Genomic DNA, 23,461 nt, shown 5'->3' with positions numbered 1-23,461 from the left:
TCAGCAGGGGATTTGAACTCGTCTTATTGAGTAATAATGTTTGACTTATTGTTACGTCAGTACAAAAACCTATGGTTCCTCAGAGCTACCCTTGTGGATAAAAGGCTAATTGTAATGTCTTGGAAAAAAACTAACTCTTCCTGATATAAATCACTGGAGTAGTAATTTATTGGAAACTGCTAAATATGAACAAGTCACGTATATGGGACTAAACAAACTAATATTTTATGAAGAGATTTTGCTGCCATTTAGTGAACGATACACAAGGTCATCCAGGGAAGCCACAATGCATAGCTTGGGGATTAGTATTCTCAGTTTTATTGAGATACTTTTAACACCGATTTGTAAGAGGTCTCTTATAATTAAGGCACTTATTGGTTTTCCTTATCAAGATAGAGTCTCAACTGCATATTTCTGTAGTGGCTAGTTGTCTCTGGGTCAGTCTTTCTGGTTTCTCATCTTAAACCACGCTTAGATTTTTTTTCTAAAAGATACTGTCTAAGAATTATTTTAGGGAAGTTCAATGGCCTGTGTTATACAGGAGGTCAGGCTAGATGAATGGTCCCTTCTAGCCTTGGACTCTGTGAATCTCCTTTCTGTCTTTAGCTCTGGTCCTGCAAAGAAATTTATGTGGACAGATTCTTGAACTCAAACAAAGTCTCACAGAGGTCACAGACTTGGCTGGCCCCCACAACTCCCCAATTGGTTCTCAAAGAAAATCCACGTGTCAGACTTCCCACAACATCTCCACCTTACACACACAAAAAACAAACATACAAGCCCAGTTCCCTGATGATTGGAGGAAAGAAGAAGAGATCCTTAGACCTTTGGATGCATTAGTCATGACTTTTCTGTATGATGGTACTACCCAAAGGCCCCCAGTGAGGATTAGAAATCCATTGCACTAGGCCCTGTACAGACGCAGGAAGATACTGTCCCTTTGCCAGAGAGACCTCCTTGCTAGTTTTAGGTTGGTGGGGGGCAAGAAGGGGAAACTATTTTGATTTGGACTTAGATTGGGCTGTAGAATTGTTGTACTAATAATATGCTTGATTACTTTCATTATTTCTGTGTGCTGGCAGTGTTTTGTTTTGTTTTTTAAGTTTCTGCTCCTCATTTAAAAAAAACCCAACAACTCAGGATGTGCCACCCTTTGCCAATATTATTACCTGCTGAGTGCTTAGGAATTTTACAGATGTGTGTTTGGGAGAGACTCCAGAGGTGACTCAAGAGCTCATCTTGCCCTTTTCTACCTGATATGTCCCTTCTTCTTGGATTAGGGGTTGTGAGAATGGTTTGTAGCTTGCTGCTGCTGATCCACGTGCCTTTTCCCTCTTTACCAAACCATTTGAGCTGGTTTGTGTGTGTTCTTCTAGTAATTCAGAACAGCTGTCCATAAAGTTGGGGGGGAGGGATAGCTCAGTGGGGTTTGAGCATTGGTCTGCTAAACCCAGGGTTGAGAGTTCAATCCTTGAGGGGGCCACTTAAGGATCTGGGGCAAAAATTGGTCCTATTAGTGAAGGCAGGGGGCTGGACTTGATGACCTTTCAAGGTCCGTTCTAGGAGATTAGTATATCTCCAATTATTACCTAAGTTAGGCCTTCAGAAAATAGCCATTACATAGCACTAGCATCAGTGACTTGTGATGCTAGAGGAAGTTCAAGCACTGCTTATGGGAATCAGTAAGCAGTCAAGGCAGCATCCAAGGTCAGCTCTAGCACATTGCTGGTGGTGACTGGGAGCTGGTACGGTCAGGCATTTGCTGCTTTTTCCAAAAGCAGCAGAATCTCCACCACCGCATCTGATTATGGGTCAAATCCTCCATTCGTCTCTGTGCACATGCAAGGTCCAAAGTACAGTGTAAGGAGCAGGAACTCTGCATTTAGAAGGCTGGAAAGTAGAGAGCCCATGCAAGAGACCTGTTTAGCCAAACTTTGCTGAGGCTCTCTAAGCAAAAATGCGGGGAAGTTCTGGATGTAGCAGGAGATGGTGGGGATGCAGTACAAAATTACCCCAGGAACTAGGAAGCTGCAAACACCAAGCCTCCTCAGTCAGTGCCATATTCTATTCCTCATCCTTGGAGGCACTTCCCTGCATTTCAGCCATACCTGTTCTACCTTTTATTGGGGAGGTACAAAGCACAGTGGGGAAATCTTAGAGTCTGAATGTGATAGGGTGACAGGACAGCCAGCATTTCAGGATCTGGTAAATATGCAGCCCTGCAGCTGCAAGGAAGAATTCATTTTAAAAAAAATAAGAAATTCTGCTATTTATCTTAAAAATAATATTGCGAGGGCTGAGTAGGTCTACAAAGCCAACCTTTGCAATGTCTAGAATTGGAAGAATTGTTGAACTTGTAACCCAAAGAAAAATATAAAGTTGTCTTTCTGAGCTATGCTGAATGAATGCAGTTCATTAAATTCTGACCTGACAACTGCGTATGATAAAACACAGAAAGACCAGTTAATTTCAGGTCTCACTAGAAATTCACTGCACATCAGCAGATCACTGCTGCAGGACATCACTGAAAAATGCTGCTCTAGAGGCTTTCACTTTTAATTCCAACTACTATCAATATTTCTTCTCTTGTAGTTGAAACTCAGTTTTATTACTTTAATACAGAACTGGAAATTCATCCTGATGGAGCATAATGCAGTACAAGGTGGTTCTTTACCTTCCAGGTTAAAATTGCTATTGAAATATAGGAGTTTGTCATACAAGGCTAGGTCATACAGGAGCATCAGCTTGAATGAATGCTAGCTTCCATTCTGTTTAGTGCAATAGGTGTTTTTCATGAGTAACTACCAAAGTTCTTATGTTGACCTTATGCAGAAGATAAAAACCATTTTAAATGCGAGGTTGCAGTGATGGAAACCAACTGGAGAACAAAAAGTTTGCCAACCATGTTCTATAGGTAGTAGGGAAGCTTTATATATGATATAATGAATTGGTTAGCATGTGCGTACAACTACTCTCCGAGGGCCATAAGTAGAACTGTGCCGTCATGAGTCATAGGCCCTATAGCAATAGTTAATGGGGATTCTCCCTTCTCTTTAAAGGCAGGAGTGCGTGCAGTGTGAGTAGGATCCAAGTCTCTCTCACTTTAGAATTTATTAAAGGATGCTTACAGATTCTGTTGCCAAAAAGAGAGACTGGCAAGGGATAGCAGCTAGGGTGTTAAAATATCTACCATTTACAATAAATGCCTATATTATACTGACATTAAGTCATGTTCACTAAATTAATACAGTTCAAACACTTAACATGGGTTTTGGGGGCTGACACCTGATTCCTATAAAATCTCAGCTTAGTTTAAAAGGGACACCCTCAGCTTACAAGCAGCAGTTCTGTCTTACGAGTATCCTGATAGTACTAAATAGGAGAGAAGCCTGCAGAAAAAACACTCTCTCTATTTTTCCAGTTTGTTTACTTTATACATTTGACAGCACTTTGTGTAGAGGCAGTTACACAATTCTCCTGTGTAGTCCTAGTCCCTAAACCTGCAAAACACTTAAGCAAATACTTAACTCTATGCAATGGGAGTAATGTTTCACATGCAGGTCAATTTTGAATGTTTGAAAGGAATTATTTAAAAACCAAACCAACCTCATCTCAGGACATACTACTTAACGGGTGAGAACTCTAGTTGTCAGGATCCGTTTCACATACCGAGAGAGGTTAGGGTGAGAGGGAAGAAGTTGGCTACTAACTTTTTTCAAAGCTATTGAATATAAAAACAGACAAGCAAAAAACAAATGGACTAGGACTTTTTGCTATGACAACAGGCTGTTCCAAGAGGTGACCATATGTGTATTATAAGAAACCTCAGCGCAATTCACCGGGGTGGGGGTGGCGTGCCAATCGCTGTGAGGGCAGCAGTCAGGCAGGCTTCAGTGGTATGCCTGCAGAGGGTCTGCCAGTCCCGCGGCTTTGGTGGCAGGTACGCTGAAGGCATGATACTGGCAGATCACCCGCAGAAATGCCGCTGTTTCCGCCTGACTGCCGTGCTTGGGGTGGCAAAAAAACAAAGCCAACCCTGGTTCCAAGGAAACCAAGCCACTGAGATTAAAGATTTCATGAACATTGATGCCCTATGGAACAGCCATCCATCCTGTGGCAGAGATCAGATGCAGAATATGCAGGAAATACAAATCCCCATAGAACATATGGTGCAGACAGAAACACAAATGCAACATTAACTACTACAAACATGCCAGCCAGGCAGAGTAGATATACAAGGTGCACAGCAATTACCAAAACACATTTATTCCAAATGCAGTGAAGTGGAATGAAGCTGGGCTGGCTCAGGGTAGAGGGGAGACCTGCTGTGCTCCCCAGGAGTGCCAGCAGCAAGGGACTATAGAACAGAAGAAGGTCTATGTGGTCCTGCTCCCCGCTTTTAAAGCTGCAGTACTGAACTATACCGAATTACAAAGGATTCATCCTGGGCCTGCTGAAATCAATGGCCCTTTTGCTTTTGGCCTCAACAAGATCAGGCCCCAAATTTTTCAACTTATCCAGTTCAGTGCTGGACTTCAATAAATGCACAGGGAATGTACAAGTTCAGTAAGGACCTACTGAATATTTTAAAACTCTGTATTTTAACACCTCAGACAGTTCTGAGGTTAACATCTTTCTAGACTATGATGCCACTTAACCTCTCAATAGCCCCCAATCCACTCATTTGGACAGATGGCTAAATCGCATTTGGAGTCGCTAGACCAAGCTACGACACTGAGATAGGACATTCCAAAAAGGAACTTTAAAAAGGACTTCTCAAAGAGAGAAAAGACAGGCATTTTTCAAATTCCTATGTCCAGATCCCTTTGTCAGAGTGACTGCAACATCACAGTTACAAAAAGAGTTCCTCTCCAGCAGGAAAGATTTCAGGCAGAAATTAAAGAAAGAGGCAGTGAATTGGGTTACATAAAGAGAAAATGAGTTACAATTAGACAGTCAAGCCTACAGCAGTGGATAATACTTAGTACCTATAGAGGAAAATTCTTTTTGACTGTACTAAGAGCAGAGCTGGGTCTTTAAATACGGAGTCATGACTGCAACTCCAGAGCAAGTGTTAGTGTTAAATATTAGGAGCTTGACTGGGACTGGATTACATTTCCACATGCACAATTCCTTCCTGGGCTCCCCAAACCTTCAGTCTAGGCGAACAGAGGAAGACAGACTCCTGAGTGCCTGCTGGAGCAGGTGAGCTGGGACTGGTCAGAGCCGAGACTTGACTACCCAACATACCCATGACACAGAGACATGGCAGGAGGGGAGGGTCATAATTTGCTGTTGGTACATCCCAGCAAGAAGTTAGTTACTTCCCTCTCAGGGCAGGGACAAGTAGGGTAGGAGCTGTGAACCAGAGGGACGCCTCTGCGCCACTTGTTCATCATGGAGATATCGAAGGTCACAGTCCAGCCCTAGGTGAACGGGGCCTACAGAGAGCAGAGATGTTTTTAAAACGCTTAGCCAAGCTTATTACCTGTGGCCATATCTGTTATCCAGCCAGTGAAGCAATGTTAACAGTAATATCTGCTCTGAGAGCAAAGCGGCCATACATAGCCCAATCTGCCAAAATCAGATGAACCTGAGCATCTGCGTTTGCAATCCCCACTATCCCATAAAAGACAATGGTCAGACAGAAAACATGTGTTTCATATTTGTGAATCTCAGTGAATTATAGTAAGGGAACAGAATTGGAGCAACTGCTGCCTCTAGGCTGTTAAACATTAGTAAATTAATCAATTACTATCACATGCGAGACTTCTTCAGTTATGTCCATAGTTTCTCATAGCACTGAAATGGATTGCAGGCTCTTGTATCTCCTTGGAGGGCGAAGGCAACATTAAGTGTGTATAGGACCATGAGGCAATGAGATTAAGGGACCTCCAAATGTCAGATCATTCAAAGTATGAGGAGAAATCACAGCATCATTAGAGTCCCCTAAGCTATATCTCCATTAGTCTTTCTGCTAATTTGGTACAGTAGACCCTGCATTACTCACATAAGGAATCTCAGCCTGGGCAGATAGCCTGACCGACTTCAGAGGGACTCCTCGCATGTAAGGATTCCTCATGTGAATAATAGGTTTGATGCGAAAGACACACAAGTTTGATAATGTTTCGCACAAGGGCCTGTGGCCTATAGAGCCTAGTGGTTCCTGGATACGTTAGACAAACATTAAAAATGCATATGTTTAAAAAAAAAATTTTTCCCAGCTCTACCATCTGGCTTGAGCAGTTGGCTGCTCTTTTCCTTTGTCTGGATGCAAAGAGAAGCTACTCCAAAGGAAAGTCTGCTTTGCAACTAAGAGTTTAAGTAATTGCTAGCAAGTATTTTATCTTTATTTTTCTTGTAACCACTGACTTCTATGCCTCATTACTTGTACCCACTTTAAAAAAATCTCCCTTTGTAGTTAATAAACTTGTTTTACTGTTTAATCCAATCCAGTGGGTCTAAACTGAAGTCTCTGGACAATTATTTAAGGGGATAAACCAGAATGCTATTGCCTTAAAGGAATACTAGAGTTAATATGGTGTACTCTCCAGGAGTACATACATTTCTGTGGAAAAATCTGGGACTGGAGGTGTGTCTAAATTAACTGTTACCACACAAGAAAGAAATCTTGGAGTCATTGTGGGTAGTTCTCTGAAAACATCTGCTCAGTGTGCAGCAGCAGTCAAAAAAGGTAACAGATTGTAAGAAACCATTAGGAATGGGATAGATCAGGGATCGGCAACCTTTGGCATGCGGCTCGCCAGGGTAAGCACTCTGGCGGGCTGGGCCAGTTTACCTGCCACATCCGCAGGTTTCGCCGATCGCAGCTTTCACTGGCTGCAGTTCGCCACTCCAGGACAATGCAGGTGGCAGGAAGCAGCAGCCAGCACATCCCTCGGCCTGCGCCGCTTCCCGCAGCCCCCATTGGCCTGGAGTGGCAAATTATGATTAAGGGCATGGAACAGCTTCCATAGGAGGAAAGATTAAAGAGACTGGGACTGTTCAGCTTGGAAAAGAGATGACTAAGGAGAGATATGATAGAGGTCTATAAAACTATGAACTGCGTAGAGAAAGCATATAAGAAAGTGTTATTTACCCCTTTACATAAACATAAGAACCAGGGGTTACCCAATGAAATTAATCTCCTTCCTCGTCCGAGGCTTAAAAGCCACACAAATCGGGCACTTATCTGTCCTGTGCGAGCGACTCTCCGAGGCAGCGGAGGCAGGAGTCGTGCGGGTCACTCACTGGCATCGGCCGCTGGCAAGCCACGCAGGGCTCGAATCCCGGTGCTCCGGGCATAAGCCCGCACCGGGGCGGAAGAAGAGGGCTAACCCCTCTAATTCCCTAACTATTACACTATACAACTAACTAAACGACTATAACAAGAAACTTTAACAAAATACTAACAACTATATACACTAAACTATGGAGAAACGCTAGGGCTGTGGAGGTAAGGGAGCACTCCACTGTTCCTACTAGCCGTCACGGGCGGAAAGAAGGACCTGAGGAGCGGACGGGCCGGCTGGGGTATATATCAGCCGCCATGGCGGCGCCACTCCAGGGGGCGCCAGCCGGCCCGCCGGAGTTGCTAGGGTAAAAATGTTCCGAAGAACCGTGCACGCGCGGCGCGCACACCTACAATGGAATGCATAGGAGCAATCACTCGAAGAAGAACAAAAGAAATACTTCTTTACAGAATGAACATTCTACCTGTGGAACTCATTGCCAGGGGATGTTGTGAAGGCCAAAACTGGAAGTTCAAAAAAAAAAATTAGATAAGTTCATGGAGGATAGGTTCATCATTGGCTATTAACCTAGGTGGTCAGGATGCAACCCCATACTCTGGGGCTGAGCCTCTGACTGCCAGATGCTGTGACCAGATGACACAGGATGGAACACTTTGATGATTGCTCTGTTCATTCCTTTTGAGGCATCGGGCATTGGCCACTATCAGAGAACAGGATGCTGGGCTAGATGGACCACTGAAAAGATATTACTGGGTTCCTTTTCACTGCCTGGGGGACATGAAGGGGAGGGGAAAGGTGAGAGGGTAAAGCAGACTGTGAAGGTGAAAAGATAGATATAATGTAGAAGACCGCTAGAAAGACAGGGAAAGAAATCAAGAGATCAAAAATGACCCTTCAAAAGATATACAACTCTTATCCAAACTGCAATAGAACCCAAGTCCAGGAGATATACAAGGGGATAGCCTCATCACTCACTCCCACTCCCACTCCACCTCCTCCACCACACACACCCCAAATATCCATTTGGCCTATAACTGGATTCCCTTTAACTTATGTGGGGGAAAAAAATCATACAATATCAATGAAGGGTCTGGTTTCTGCACCATTCACAAAAAAGGGAAGGGGGGGTTAGAGAAAATTAATGTCTAAACTTAACAACAAGTATACGGTGGATATATGAGAAAGTTGTTTAAATAATCTTATTCTAACCTAACTGGATTATTTGCAGAACAGTTGTGCCTAAATGTTACCCCCAGAGCCTCGCCCATGCTGGATTATAGTGTGAATGTCATTGCCCAATAGTATCAGCAGCAATGTAAAACCAACACAACATTTATTTTAACTCCTTTAACAAAACTAAAAACTAAAAAGGAGAGACCCTGAACTAATAATATTTAAAAAACAAGTGAGTCTCAGTCATTTGGTGAAGCATAACCAGCGATAATTATTCTTGAATAGGATTTTAGGGGGAGATCAGATTTCTTTACAGTTGAGGAATTGAACAGAGTCCTTCATTACATTGTTTAATGATGATCTCAGGTTAAATCTGGTATCTCTTGTCAGTGTACTGTACATTTAGAGCAAATGAGTTGACTGTTTCCAGGAATACTGTTATCCCCACCTAATTTCCTAGAATTTGGGTTGAAACAAAGTAAAGTCATTGAGGGTGAGTAGGGAGGAGGAAGAGAGGAGTTGGAAAAGATCCCTGGAGGGAGAGTGCCTCAGATAAAAAGGCCTTGCCGATCCACAGGTGTAACGAGTCCCCAGGTCTAGCTAAGCGATTTGCTTGGAGTCAGGATCTCAAAGGAGGATGTGCTCCTGGCGCACTGGAATCACAAGGGAATAGGGTAGATGCTTCCTGTGCACTGGAATCATGGGGAGGCTAGGTAAGGTAGATGCAAGCAAAGTAGCTGTGTCAATACTGTAACACTCCAACCTGCTAACACCAGGAGGAGCTCATAACTATTTCCTGCATCCAGATGGAGGGCCAGACCTCAAATCGAAGAGGAGATCCTCTTCCCCACCCCTTTGCTCCTCAGCTGGCTCCCTCTGTTGGGGAAGCTGGGGAAGTTCAAAGAAAGGAAACAAGCAGAAGGGTGGAGACAAAATATTGTGTTGGCTCTGTACCATTGTTGCTAAATGGAGAGCTGAATTCCAGCCCTGATCTGGTAAAGTTGTTTTAATACATCCCATCTGCATATTCTGCAGGGGTCTTTTGACGTAGTGGGATCAGATACCTTTCAGCTTCCTCTGCTGTCATAAAACTAAACATCTTGGCATCCTTTTTAACTTTGAAAGGAGCGGGGAAGGAAATAAAGTAGTCCAAACCTTTTGGCTAGGGCTCTTGAGCTATTGAATTTAGTCCTCTTTTCCATCACATCCTAGCTGTAATCCAGGAAAATCGTCAGCCTGTGTCCCTATCATGCTAGACGTTTAAGTTCACAGGCTTTTTAAAGAATGAGTTCCTGAATACTGTATTTTAAAAATCTTACAATTATGGGCTGGGGCTTTGCAATCAGGTGTGGTTGGCTCTCTCAATATCGAAGTTCTCATCAGGGAAGAGAGACAAAAGCACAGGCAATATCGTGGCTAAAAATTTCACAGGCCTCTCCTTTTTTCCAATTCGGAACGTCTGGAAAACTCTCAGATTGTTTATCCTTGATCTTCCTTTGATATCATTAACCTTCTCCTACAGTGTTTCAATAGCACTTGTCCGTTGCTCTGAGGTGTTCATTGTGACTTCTAGTAAGAAGATTCTATTCTCAGCTTCTTCTAGTCTTGATGCCAAGCCTTGCAAATTAGCTTGATGCGTGCTAGTAATTTGTTGGCTCTTCAGATATTTTTCCTCAAAATAGTTTGCTCTCGAGTTTTTTTTAAGCCATAGTTTCACTCTAGCCTCAGAGGGGCAAGTTCTCCCTGATCAGCCATCTTGGCTGCAGGAGGGCTGTCTGACAGCATCTCTTTTTTAGGATTTTGTGGGAAGTCTGGTGATGAAGAAACATCCATAATGGCATCAAATTAGGAGAAAAGAATAGTAGAATAAAGTCAGAGCATTAAATTAAATAAAAAAGCGATTCAATTGCTGATGCTTGTAGATTTAAGAGCTAGGGAAGGTAGCTTGTAAAGCTAGGCAGCCACCATCCCCATAGTGGGTCCTGGAAGTCAAACATTAATATAAACAAAACATACCAGACACATGGACCACATCCAAGTTCCCCAAGATGTCATTCCAAGTATTTCCTACTCACGGTCTTCTGAAATGTCCACATTCAAGAATCTGTCAAAAATCATGACATCTTTTAAGAACAACCGAGAAGTCTAGATGGTTTAGATTAGTTACATGTAAATCCAAACAGATTGTGGCTTGGTTTTTGGGTTCAAGCTTCACAGGACTTTGTAGCCAAAGTAACTGTGTGAACATCTAGTCTCCATGGAACAAAATCCCATTGTACATGGTTGATTTCAACAGCCTTTCATGAGCCTGAGCTCTGAGATGAATGAGGTTCTATGTAGCTGCACTCAGCCATGTGCAACAAGCTTTCCACTTCAGCTCACTCTCTAGGAACATGGGTGAAATCCTTAGCCCTACCTTTTACACTGGGTAAGAGTGGCGTACAGGGGCCCTGAAAGCCGCAGCTCTAGTTAAGGGAGATTTAAGCCAACACAGATACTGCAAGTGACTGCTAGAAGGCTACCCTCTGAAGACCACGGTCTCAAGCCCTGGAGTAAGAGGCATGCCAGGGTAGGGCTGAGGATGAATACGATGTTGACGCTGCAGTACAGCAGAGAGATTCTGGCCACTACTTTATCCCAAAAGGCAAGCCAGGTTTTGGAGGAAGCAAACATGGCTTTAAGCCACCATAGTCCTGGCCCCTGCCATCTCTTGTAGCACAGAACTCTCAGCCACACCTCTTGGAGGCACTGCACAGAATCTCACCAACAGGCTCTTAACTGGTGATGATGAAACACATAAGAACCAATTTGGATAAATCATAATTCCCACTACTAAAGGATCTAAGCATGTAAACCATTAATAAATTTGTCCTCAAACCCATCTGTGAGCAGCAAAGTATTATCTCCATTGTATAGATGGGGAGCAAAGAGAGGCACAGATTAAGTGACTTACCCAAAGTCATACTGTTACCTGAGGTTCTTTTAACCCAAAGCTCTTGATAATGTTTACTCTGCACGAGATGGTGTCAGGAAATAAATCAAGGGAGACACGGCTGTCCAACCGATAGATGGCTGGCACAAACAGGACAACACCAGCGTGCTTTCACTTAAAACTAAATTTTACTTAGTCTCAAGCACTTACACACAAATCCACAACAGGTTAGTAAAACACCCCCAACCCTCGATAATTACCGAAGCTGAGCGTGGCTTTTGAGTGGCACCGTGACGGGCTTCAGCTGGCCAGGCTTCCGTCTGCCACTGGGGACCTGAAGATGCATCCAGAGGCAGCATTCCTGAAGAGCCCCTCCTGAGAAGTCCAATTACCTTAAGGGGGAAATGTTTATTTATACATTGTATTACTAATGACATATCCCTTAAAGAAACCTTGCTAAGCAAGCAGTTTTTAAAGATCAAGCAAGAGATCTTATTGTCATCAATTTACCAGATATGGGTTTTTCCCCCCAGAATGTCCATGCCTTAGGTCCCTGACAAACATTCCCGGGGGCACATATAAACAGACTTCCTGTTTTACTAAAATACATAGATAAGTAATTTTAAAATTCTCCCAGCAGGAAGGACGCAGGATCAAGCTGCCCTGTCTATGGCACCCAACTCTCACCCCCCCACACACACCAATCTTGGTCATGCAGCGGCCTCAATGTAACCAATTTACGACCTGCTGACTTGGCTACTTTTAGCAATAAGCAAGAATGGCTCAATACGGCCTGCTAATTTGACTACTGTTAGCAACAAGCGATAGTGGTTTAGGCACTTTACTGGTTTGCCAGAATCTCCCCGAACAATACTACAAAGACTGTAATAGAGTCAGGAATTGATCCAGAGTCTTTGGAGTCCCAGTCTAGTTCAGCAGTGCAGCCTGGAAGCCCAGACCCCAACCACACAGGCCCTGCGGCCTTTAGCACACAGCTGGGCTGCAGCTGTGTATTAATTGGGTCGCATGTGGGCCACACATTGAGAACCGCTGGTCTAGATAATACTTAGTCTTTTCCTGAGTGCAGGGGACTGGACTAGATGTCCTCTCGAGGTCCCTTCGTTCCTATGATTCTATCTATGTTGGGTGAAAGTCACCTTAGAGTGGGTTACTATCGCTACTCTCCAAATGGAACAGGAAATATTTTAAACTGGAGAGTAATGAATAACACTTCTAATCTGAATTTTCAGATGTAGAACAGTCTGTCTGAAGACTCACAAAACGTTCAAAATTCATTAATTTTTTCATTAATACCCAGAAGTTGTTTAAATATTCACAAATAATAAACATGATGCAACAAGTCATAGTGACAAAATCTGACCCTTTCTTTTTGCAAAGATATTCACAGATCAGATTCTTGGATTTTTTAAACTGTTGAACTAGCTCTGATAAACACATGGTGAGAAAATGTTCTTATGTCAATCTGCCAAAACTTGAACCCAGGATGTTCAAAAGTTATATGAGTCTGAATGCTTCACATAGGTTTGCTCAGCCCTAGTTAAGGTAGGTTCAAAAGACAAATCCTATTTACTTGGTGTTCTCTACTTGCAAACACTGTATAACTCCAGCAATACTGCCATCTAGTGGATTTATTCCTGTCTGCCTATGTTGCACATATGAGCCCTTCCTGGATATGTGCAGGAGAAAATACTGGACGGGATCAATGCTATTAAATCAAAAAAATTCAGTGAACATACATTAACACCCCAAAAAGAATTACCCAAATTTGTAAAGCCACCATCCCACCCAGCAATCTTTGCAAACCACTGACACATGGACCCATACATCTATGGTCTAACAAGCATATCACAGGAGAGCTGAAAGAAAGCCATCTCTTGCTGAGTGGAGTCAGATTAGTCCAGCAATTAATCTCATTTCTCCCTCAAATCCCCTTCTGTAGTGTCACTTGTATAAATATTTTTCACATGATTTCCTGAACTACTTTCTAGTGTTTCTGGGCACAGTTAAAACCACCAATGCTTTTTGTACTGGAAGTAGCTGTATTTCCATGAGAGTGGAGTGAGCCCTAAATTTCTTAAGCTATATATGCAAAGTACTTTGAGTTCCTTGGATGACAGGGTCTACATAAAATGCTAGAAGGTAAAAATAATGACTAATGTAGTCTTGGAAGATGGTCCAGCCAGCGCACATAGTCTGCTCACCTGCTTTTTAATCTGTGCAGGTGGTAGAGTCCCACAGCCCACCAGGGATATCAGTTGGCGGATCCTTAATAGAGCTGTGAGCATGGGCATGTAACTGGCACGGTTCACTATCGTCCCTCACACCTGTCCCTTCTGCAGCATCCGAAGTGCGCCAGCTTGCAGCCCCTTTTCTGGATCCTCCAGAACCACCTTCTCAGGTTCTGGCGGTACTTTTTCCCGCACCTCCTAATTTATGCACACCCTGTCCATGGCCCCAAGAAGTTGTAAGACCTCATCAACCTCCCCCTGGTGCTGGCCACGGTGGCCATCCATCAAACCAGAGGGAGGATACTGGACGGGGAGATGCTTCGTGACTGTGGGGGCCTATTTTCATTCCATCCAGGCAGAGTTCCTCTGGACCACATCCTCTGGCTCCCTGGACACATTCGAGGAGCAGTGGACCCTGTCTGGGGTCTCTGCTCAGTATCCCCTTCTGGATTCCTGATTTTGACCCTGTGACCCTCCTGCCCATCCTTGGTTCTCTCATTAGTTGTCCCGCAGAATTGCTCAGTATCTGGGTCCAGTAGCTCCTCCCCTTAGGCTGGATTCCCAATAGGTGCTCTGTAACCTAACAACATATATAAACGGGCAGGGGAGAGAGGATGAACAACCACCTCAGTTCTTAGGTCCATTAGGGCAACTTTGCATTGATCTCCAACCATAAAACTGGCTTAAGTCTGACAGATCTGAACAGTGAAGGATTCTGCTTGCACATGGGGATCTTCAGTGATAGAGACACCATAATGGCTCCAAAGCCACCAGTTCTGCCTGTCATGGGGACATGTGTGGGAGAAAGGGACCATATCCAACACCCCAGGCATCCGTGGCTCCTAAAATAGTGGCAGGTGGGGGGAAATGGCAGCTCTGAGATCTTGCACACACCTGAGAATCTGGCGTGGAATATTTCACTTTTCCTGAATGTGACAGAATATACCCTAGTATTCACACCCTATACACCAGTAGATTAATCTTTGTACAAATTATGCCTTGTAAGGTATCATCTGAAAACTCAATTTGTGATCAGTATTCTCCTGGTAAAATGTGTGTGGCCACATTGTATGTGAAGTTAAGACTCCCCTGTATGACAATATTAAACACATGTTCCAAACCCCACAGCCCTGTCTAAACAGAAGTTGGCAAACAGGTCTGTCTAAAACAAAGGAACATATGCATGCCTTAATTTGCATGTAAGCAGTAAACAGTCATCAAGCAGGGAGGGAAAACAAAATAAGTTCAAACATGTGAAAAAAAAAATCAGCAAGGAATATCATCCCGCATAGTCTGTATCCTGGATCTCAGAAGAAAATATTTTTCCAAGAGAGGGACTAAAACCAAGAAAAGGAGGGACTGACACCCTAAGGCACCCCCCCCCTCGGGTCACTTCATTCTCTTTGCCGCAGAAGACAAAAGGAAAAAGCTGTTGGACTCTGGGGGAAGGGTCCTGACCTGAGAATCAGATCAGTAATCTGCTGGAGCATGTGGTGAGAAAGTTTACTTTGTAACTAAGAAGGTTTCATAAGTAAATGTTAGTAAGTGTTTTATCTTTATTTTTCTTGTAACCACTTCTTACTTTTATGCCTCATTACTTGTAATCACTTAAAATCTCTCTTCATAGCTAATAAACTTGTTTTATTGTCTTGTCTAAACCAATGTGTTTATGTTGAAGTGTCTGGGTAACTATTGAAGGTAATAAACTGGCATTATAATGGATTTAATATATTTGTATTGTTCAGAAGAGGGTTGGGCAGTACAGGACATACATTTCTGGGGGAAGATCTGGAACTGGGGTTGTATCAGGGGCACCCTGCAGTATAACCAAGGCTGGTAAGAACTGTTACTAGGATGTAAGTGGCAGGCTCCAGTTACACACATACTTAGGGTGTGGCTTGGATGCTGGAAAGCTGTGAATGACCCAGGTGGGAGCTACAACCACAAGGCATTGTAAAGGACCCAAGTTTGTAAGGCAGGCATGACAAAGCCTCCCACTAATCTGAATTGTACCCCAGTATATCAAACTGAGCAAATACAGTTTGTTAAGATTGTTTTACCTTGACATGTGCATGCACCAGAACACTGGATTCCAGCTTATCTCCCACCTTGAATGTTGGGGAAGTTGAATTTCTGATTGAGTTATGGAACTACTTGTTTCCATAGTTGAAATACAATTAGTTAAAGATGGGGATGGAAACATCCACAATTACAAGCAACACTGTGGCTAGAATTCTGCACCTTTGGAAGAACAGACAAATTGTAATTAACTAACTGAATTTTAAAATCAAGATTGGATGTTTTCTGAAGATGTGTGCTAGGAATTATTTCAGGGAATTTCTATGGGCGGTGCTATACTGGAGGTCAGTTTAGATGATCACAATGGCCTCTTTTGGCCTTGAAATCTACACATCTATGTCTAACAGTTGATGTTTTCCTCCCTTCTCCACAGTGAATGCACAGGTTTGAAAAACTGCCAGATATAGGCACTGGCTTACCAACGGGTCTGCATGCTGGCTGTTATGTTGCTATAACCTTTCCTGCCAAACTGCAGAGGTTGTCCAGTCTCTCGATCCTTTGGTTCAAGTGTGATTCTGGTGTGCACCTCCCATGCTTGTCTTCTTTTCCCAGTGGTGTTTCTAATCAGTGGTAACTCTGCAGTGGCAGATGGTTTCCAATTCCCTGATCAGACGTCTCTATTTAAATCCCAGAGGTATCTCCTGTTACAAGATTATTAGCATTTTTAAAGAGGTATTGTCATTTGTTTTGAGCCACAGTTTCTCTCGGTGTACTGTGATCTAGTTCAAATGCTATGACTCTAAATAACAGAAGAATTCTAAAAAGGGAATCCATTCTCATCTGCATTGTAGCAGAGGCTGGAGATTACTGTTTGCTAAATGGAGAGCAATGTCCATAGGAATTCTTTTTAAAGCTTCCAGGAAGGTTATACTATAAGTAGCAGCTATTAATATGCAGATGCCATTGTTATGTAAAGGGCAAAATTTGAGCCCAATGCCCAGTCAGGGGCATAGAGGAACCAAGGACTAGGTTATCCTCTACAGGCCCTTAATGTTGCCCCTTTTTCTAACACACAGATGCATTGGAGGATTCATGTAGCAACAGATCCACCAGCCCTTGCCCTATCCATCCCCTAAAAAGCCTATGCTTCACTGCCTCCTGCCTTTTCACCAGGGGTGAAAGTAACTTACAGGACTTACTGGTACTGCCAGAGTCCTGAGGGGGCGTGGCCTCATCCAGAAGAGGCGGGGCCTCTCAAGATTTAAAGGCCCTGGGGCGCCAGCTGTGGCTGGGAGCCCCAGGGCCTTTAAATCAACCAGGGGGTCCCAGCTGAAGAGGTGGCTGGGAGCCCCCCTGGGGCTCAGGGGCAAATTAAAGGGACCAGGGCTCTGGCCGCCAGGGGGAACCCCGAGCTTTGAGGGGCTGGGGCAGGGATTTAAAGGGCCCAGAGCTCCTGCCGCTGAGGGGAGCCCAGAGCCCTTTAAATCCTGGCCCCAGCCCGGCCGCCAGAGCCATGGCCGGGATTCAAAGGGCTCTGGGCTGCCCGCAGCCATGGGGAGCTCTGAGCCCTTTCAATCCCCACCGTGGAAGCTGGTGTGGTCCAGCACGGCGTACTGGCTCTTGCCGGTACGCCGTACCGGACCAGCCTGGCTTACTTTCACCTTTGCTTTTCACCCTGCCATGCAAGGAACTCCTATCGGGCTGGCCTCCGTGCCATACAGGGTGAACCCAATTACATACAGATGCTATGTTGCCAGTGAAATGTAGCTGTTCCCTATAACTGCCTGGGGGCAGTGCCCTGAAGCGGGGGCAGGTGGAACCTGTGTTCTCCACACTCCTCCCCATCCAGCAGAGTTCAGCAGCAGCCCCAGATCGACTGGAGATTGGTTCCAACCTCCCCTTTCAGGCACTAGGGCTGAGAGAGCCTTGAAGGGCTGGGCCCTAATGTGCTTAACACTTTCTCACCCTTTAACAGCTGTTAACACCCCTGCTGACAGCCCAGGGCACTATCCCTTCTATTTTTACCTCCACATTGTATCTAACCAGCCCTGAGCCCAAACCTACCACAAAGGGCAACTTATTTCCTCTCTGCTCCTCTACAGGGTTAGTATGTTACTAAATTGCTTGCAGAGGACTAAGATGGTCTGTTCTAGAACAAGACTAGCTCAGCTCTACCCCTTGCTCACAATATACCCTCAACACAGTCCCTTGGAGAGCCGAGCAAGCATAGCATGTGCTGGGAACCCAGTGCATCACAGACTTGCTGCCTCAGACAGCCTCCATCCTACACTCATGTAATGCAGGTCGTGATAGGAAGAAAATGAGACAATAGCCAGCTCCCGCAAAGAAAGGAGAGGCCATAAAGCAAGGAATGGAATGCAAAAAGCCACCAAGCAGCCCAGGGCCAGCTCTGGCTTCTTTGCCGCCCCAAGCAAATAAATAAATGTGGGGCAACCAGAGCAGCGAACGGGGGAGGGGTGGGGAGAGAACAAACCTGCGGGCCGGCCGGAGTGGCAAAAGGGGAGGGGAAAAAACAAACAAACAAAACCCTGCAGGGCTTGCTATAGACCTGGCACCGCTCTCAGCAGGGCGCTCCTTCTTCCGTGCTGCCGCCCCCTATAGGGTAGCCGGAGAGGCAAAGGGGGGGAAAAAAAAAAGCCTGCGGGAATGCCGCCCCTTGCAATCTGCCGCCCCAAGCACAAGCTTGCTCGGCTGGTGCCTGGAGCCAGCCCTGAAGCAGCCAAAATAGACCAGTCTGAGGACATCAGCTTCATGCTGTTCAATGCATGATAACAGTCAACAAACTGCACATGGAAGCAATACAGGAGACAAACTCATTTGCTTTTCCTTTGCAGGTCACCACTACCAGGTGCCTGCTATCAGACCCAGAAAGTCTTTACAGAAGACACCCAGAGTGATTAAGTGACCTGTGTAGGTGGGTACAGGAAGCAGGATCACTATTAGAATGACTCCTAGACTTCTGCTCTAACAACTAGACCACAGTCGGTTATTGATATTTTGCCAGAGAGCTGGCTGCTCTTGAAAACATTTTTGAATGGATGATCATTTAGAGGTTTGCTTTATTGTTTTAGCTCACAGTTGATACCCAGTGTGGCAGCTTTCATACCCAGTGAAGTATAGGAGAGGATAAAGATTAAAGGAACTGAGAGAAAGTGCTACAGTTGTCTAGCAATAAGTTCAATGCTGGCTTGGAGAGAGAATCCCTGCTGGAGATATTAGCTAGGTTAGTTGGATACCAGAGAATAGTTGTATCCTCTTCCAGTACCGCTCAGAGAGAGGATGATTATGTATAGTTGAAAGAAATCCAAAATGTGTTTTATATTAGAGCATAAAACACAAAATGACTATATTAAAATAAAATTAAGGGACTGATGAAAACCATAGAATTCATACGTAAAGCAATTAGTTCTCCTTTAACCCAGCCTCACCAAACCTAGCCATTGCATGGGTCTCAAACAGTGCATTGTACAACATGTGCTATGTTAGCTAAACATGTCATAGTAAATAATGATTTACATGAACATCTCACTCAGTAAAGTCAGAATTTACTTGTGTTTATTTATCCTTAAGACACATTTCAGATGCAATTCTTACAGAACAATGCCAATTTTACCACTACCTGACACCCATCCTTTCCCTTTCTCATTGTATTTGATGTCCTTTAACAGAAACTAAATCAGTAAGAGAAAAGTTCTTCTACTGACATCATACCAGAGCTGCCACTTATTGGGACCAACTAGACTTAAAACAAACACACACACGCAAGTCACCACAAGTGTCAGTAACTCTTGAAGCTTTCTATCTGACAAGGATAACACCTGATGTGATCAGAGATTAAAATGCATCATAATGTGTGTGTCTGAAACCATACTATGCCCCATTTCATATCTCTTACCTTTCCTCTGTCAAATTGCATCCATCCTTCAATTTTTTTTGTGGTAGATCAGTTACCCCTTCAACCAAACTATAAAGCCCTCCCCTTCCAGGGCAAACAAAACTAGCCCAAAGGATACACAACATAAACCGTTCCAGTACCCTTTCTCAGGGATAAACAGTCCCCTCCCCTGTTAATGCAGAAGGAGAAAGGAAGGATTCCCTCACTGCAATCCCAAGACTGAAGTCTGTAAACAAAACACACAGGTGCCAACTCTGCCTCATTCCACACCACTACTGTATCAACCCAGCCCTTTTCTGTCCCCTAATTAACCCCTCCCAAGCACAAGTTCCTGTCTCTTCATTAATGAGCCTTTCCCACAGCCCCACCTGTTTGAAGTTTGCCCAGTTCCCTTTAATGAGACCCCACAACAGTTCTGAGCTCTCCCAGCCCTTCCTGTTCCCTATAAGCTTATCCTTTATAAGGCTGCTCTTTGTATAGTCCTGCCACTCCAGTTATATGGCAGTCTTGATCATATGCACCTATTTGCCAGGCTATAGAGGGTTGAACCCCAGTAACAGGCAGGCAGGCAAGCAGCATTTGCTCTTAAAGGGGTCAGTACTCTCAGTTACAACTATACAAGACAATTTTGACAAACTGTTCGGCTACATACAATTGTCAGTAGAACTATTCACAGTGGAAACCTTGCCGGACAAGATCCTGCTGAAGTCAATGGGATTTTGTGGACTCTGAATGCTACACCTAATAAGAAAAGGCTAAATTCTGCCCCTGATGAGCATCCACAGTTCTACTGAAAAATATTACAAGAAGCTGTTTGTGACAGTCTCTTTTCAAAAATCAAATTCTTCTGAAAAAAAACAAAAAGCTTCTTGACAATCTACATATTACATTCAAATGGTCCTGAAAGATCCTGAAAAACTGAATTCATCATGGAAATACTGGCAGCTATTTTATTAGAGCAGCACTACCAAATTCTCCTACTGAACATAAACTGTCAGTGCATTCACATGATTAACTGAGTGATTAATAAAGATTTGAGTTGAAGAAATTCTATGTTATCCCTTCCCTCCCAAAAAATCCTAAAGAAAAGAATGGTAGGTAGGCTATTTCCCCCCGGTTAAGGTTACACAGTTAAGGACTCAAGAGTCAGGAAACTTGAAAGTTAAAGATAGTTACGATTGTCCTTTCTGTGTCTCTGCTACGTATACATTTCAACACAATCTTGACTGAAGTGCTCATACAGCTTCTGAAGTAATGCAGTATAATTTGCCTTCTATTTGATATATCTAGGGTTATCTAAAGGTGTGATAACTTACAGTTCTGACTTATGATAGTCTAAATTATTAGAATACAACTATGGAGCATTAACATTGTGTTTTGGGTCTCTACAGTATTTAACAATAACCCAGTTGCAATACATTCTCAATAAGCATAATCGCACATGCTTGAGCAAGTCTGGGATGATTTAGTTGGGAATTGGTCCTGCTTTGAGCAGGGGGTTGGACTAGATGACCTCCTGAGGTCCCTTCCAACCCTGATATTCTAAGTCTGATAGTCCATCCATTGTGAAAAGAAAAAGCGTAGTATATTATGCACATTATTATAATGCCCCCAAACTGGCAGGCGGTCACAGCTGAGAATACCAGATTCAGGACAAACTGCTGAGAAATAGGGAAGACTCACCCCAAACTGGTGGTTAGTCTATCAGAAGATATACCAAACCAGTAACCAAAATAAACTTGTCTCACTATACTGGTTAACAAGAAGTCAAAAATGCAGTCTCCTTATGCATTCCAGCACTTATTTTACCACCTAGACTCTAAGCTTTATGATGAGTGGTTATTGAAAACCAGTTTCATCAAACAAAGGGTTCTTTTGATCCCAAGAGATTAGCTTCATAGCCAGGTCAATATATAACTCAGATCTTACCCAATAATCATGCTGTTTGTTTACAAGAGAAAAACATTTGAAATGGTTAAGGAAATCATATACATACAAACAACTGAAAAAGTTCTTATATCAGGTTTGAAGCAGCGATAGAATAAACTGCTAGTTTGTAAGTCTCTCTGGAAATTACCAAATAGCCTGGGGGTCATCAGTCCTTGTTTAGAGCTTCCTTGTTAGAAATCCAGTCCAAAGAAATGAAGACAAAGTGGAGATGTTTCCAGTGTCTTTTATACCCTCTGCCATGTGGATGGAATTTTACTATCCCAAACAAAGACCACAGCACAGTTTGTAGAAAAGTACAGGCACAAGACAGAGTCCAAGATCACTCACCCTTACGGGGCTTGCTGACTCACAGGGGCAAGCCACTAGCTACTTGGAGGCTAATGCATTTGCAGGAAGAGCCATCTGGGTGGAATGAGTTTCTTCTGTGGCCCATTATGAGAATTAATTGCCTCTGATGGGCCATCAAAACAAAACTGTCTGGCTTCAGTGTAGATGTTACCTGGTGTTACCCCAGGAACAGACACATTTGAAATACTGGTACATGGTCAATATTCATAACTTTAGATATAAAAATGATACATGCATTTAAACAGGATAATCATATTTGATGTATTTAATGGAAAAGTTACAATCTATGACATACTTTGTATAAAATTTGTTGCAGTTGTGTAACAGCGGTAGCAACAATGATATACCTGTTCATATTTCAATCATACAGCATCACAGCCCCTCTAATTTTTCTGTCTTACTTAGACCTGAAGGTGAAGTCTTTCTTACAAAAATATATGGCTACTGAATGGCAGATACAGAAAAAAAGAGAGTGGGAGAATTAAATTATTACTTGTAAAAAAATTTCTCTTCTTCAAAAGAATAGGTCCACAGATCCTCAGTATGGAGCTGTACCTGTAGACGGCAGAATCAAAGCTGATTGAATGGCTGATTAAGAACTAGCCCCCGCCTTCTGAGACCCCCACCTTAGTATTGAGATACTTCTAAATCTAGCCCCCTGCCCCCTCTGGAATCTGGATCGTGAAACAATAACCAAATCTCTTGTCTTGCATCAGCATCTTGCAAAAAAATACTCAGCAACAAACAAACCACAAGAAATTTTAACTACTGCAAAGCACTTTAACCATGAGTTAAACACAGCTCCCTTAATGGATTGTCAGAGAGGGCCAGATCTTTTACCTTTCCCGTCTAAAGAGGGACATTTTTCAGGTAAACAGCCACAAATTCTGCCATTCTTTCTCAGGGCGAGGTCCACAGATTCTCAGTGTATTTTCTCAGTACTGGCCCACCTGCAGTACAAGCAGTGTTCTGTTAATCTGGCAGTGGTGGCATGGCTGATCACAGTGTAAGTGGGGTCTGAGTTAGCCCAGACATTTTTGTACCATTTTCTGTCAGCTTCTTCATTCCTCTGATTTTTCTGAGATGTTCTGCCAGAGAGGCCTGCCCAGACATGTCACACTGGAAGCCACTGCAGTCAATAACCTAGGATCAGAGGTTTTTAGTAATCTTGCTGAAGAACTCCCATCCCACCCCCAGCAAATAATAGCTCAGTAAGGCATAGAATCCTAAAAGGTTGTTTGGCTGGTTCTCTCATTGCCCTGACTGTTACAGCTGTTGCAGTTAAGGGCGGAGGGGCAGGAATTGGGAACCAAAATCAGATGGGGAATCCTGAACTTCTGCTAACAGACACATTTTTGACCTTGCCCTTTTGAGAGTGGATAGAAGGGCTGTAAGTAAGGTGGTCAGCCACATGTTCCCAAAATACCTGACATCTAGTACTTCTAAGATTAAGCACCAGCTTTCTCAGTTTCAGGCGAGGGGAGGGAAGGTGCTCCACCGCAGGCCCCGGCCCCACCCCCACCTCTTCCCAACCTATTCTGCCCCCTCCCTGGAGCGTGCCCCGCCCTCATGCTGCTCCCTTCTCCCCAGCGCCTCCTGCATACCATGGAACTGCTACTTG

At 43.7% G+C, this 23,461-nt stretch overlaps 1 long non-coding RNA gene across 4 annotated transcripts; it reads right to left on the bottom strand.

Moving 5' to 3' along the window:
- Positions 1 to 8,639: 8,639 nt before the first annotated feature.
- LOC123364760 lies at positions 8,640 to 21,891 on the bottom strand. 4 transcript variants are annotated; one of them, XR_006577266.1, is made up of 5 exons: positions 21,820 to 21,891; positions 16,106 to 16,327; positions 11,619 to 11,750; positions 10,443 to 10,530; positions 8,640 to 10,237 (listed from the first exon to the last, which is right to left on the bottom strand). It is a non-coding gene; the product is annotated as an uncharacterized LOC123364760 (long non-coding RNA). The 4 variants fall into 4 exon arrangements; XR_006577264.1 differs by lacking the exon at positions 21,820 to 21,891 and adding an exon at positions 19,543 to 19,796; XR_006577267.1 differs by lacking the exons at positions 16,106 to 16,327; positions 21,820 to 21,891 and adding an exon at positions 21,620 to 21,674.
- Between the last annotated feature and the right edge of the window lie 1,570 nt (positions 21,892 to 23,461).

Source organism: Mauremys mutica, chromosome 2 (genome assembly GCF_020497125.1).
Source record: "Mauremys mutica isolate MM-2020 ecotype Southern chromosome 2, ASM2049712v1, whole genome shotgun sequence".
NCBI classification, from domain to species: Eukaryota; Metazoa; Chordata; order Testudines; family Geoemydidae; genus Mauremys; species Mauremys mutica.
Note: the sequence above shows the minus strand (reverse complement) of the source record. Positions and strands in the feature narration are given on the sequence as shown.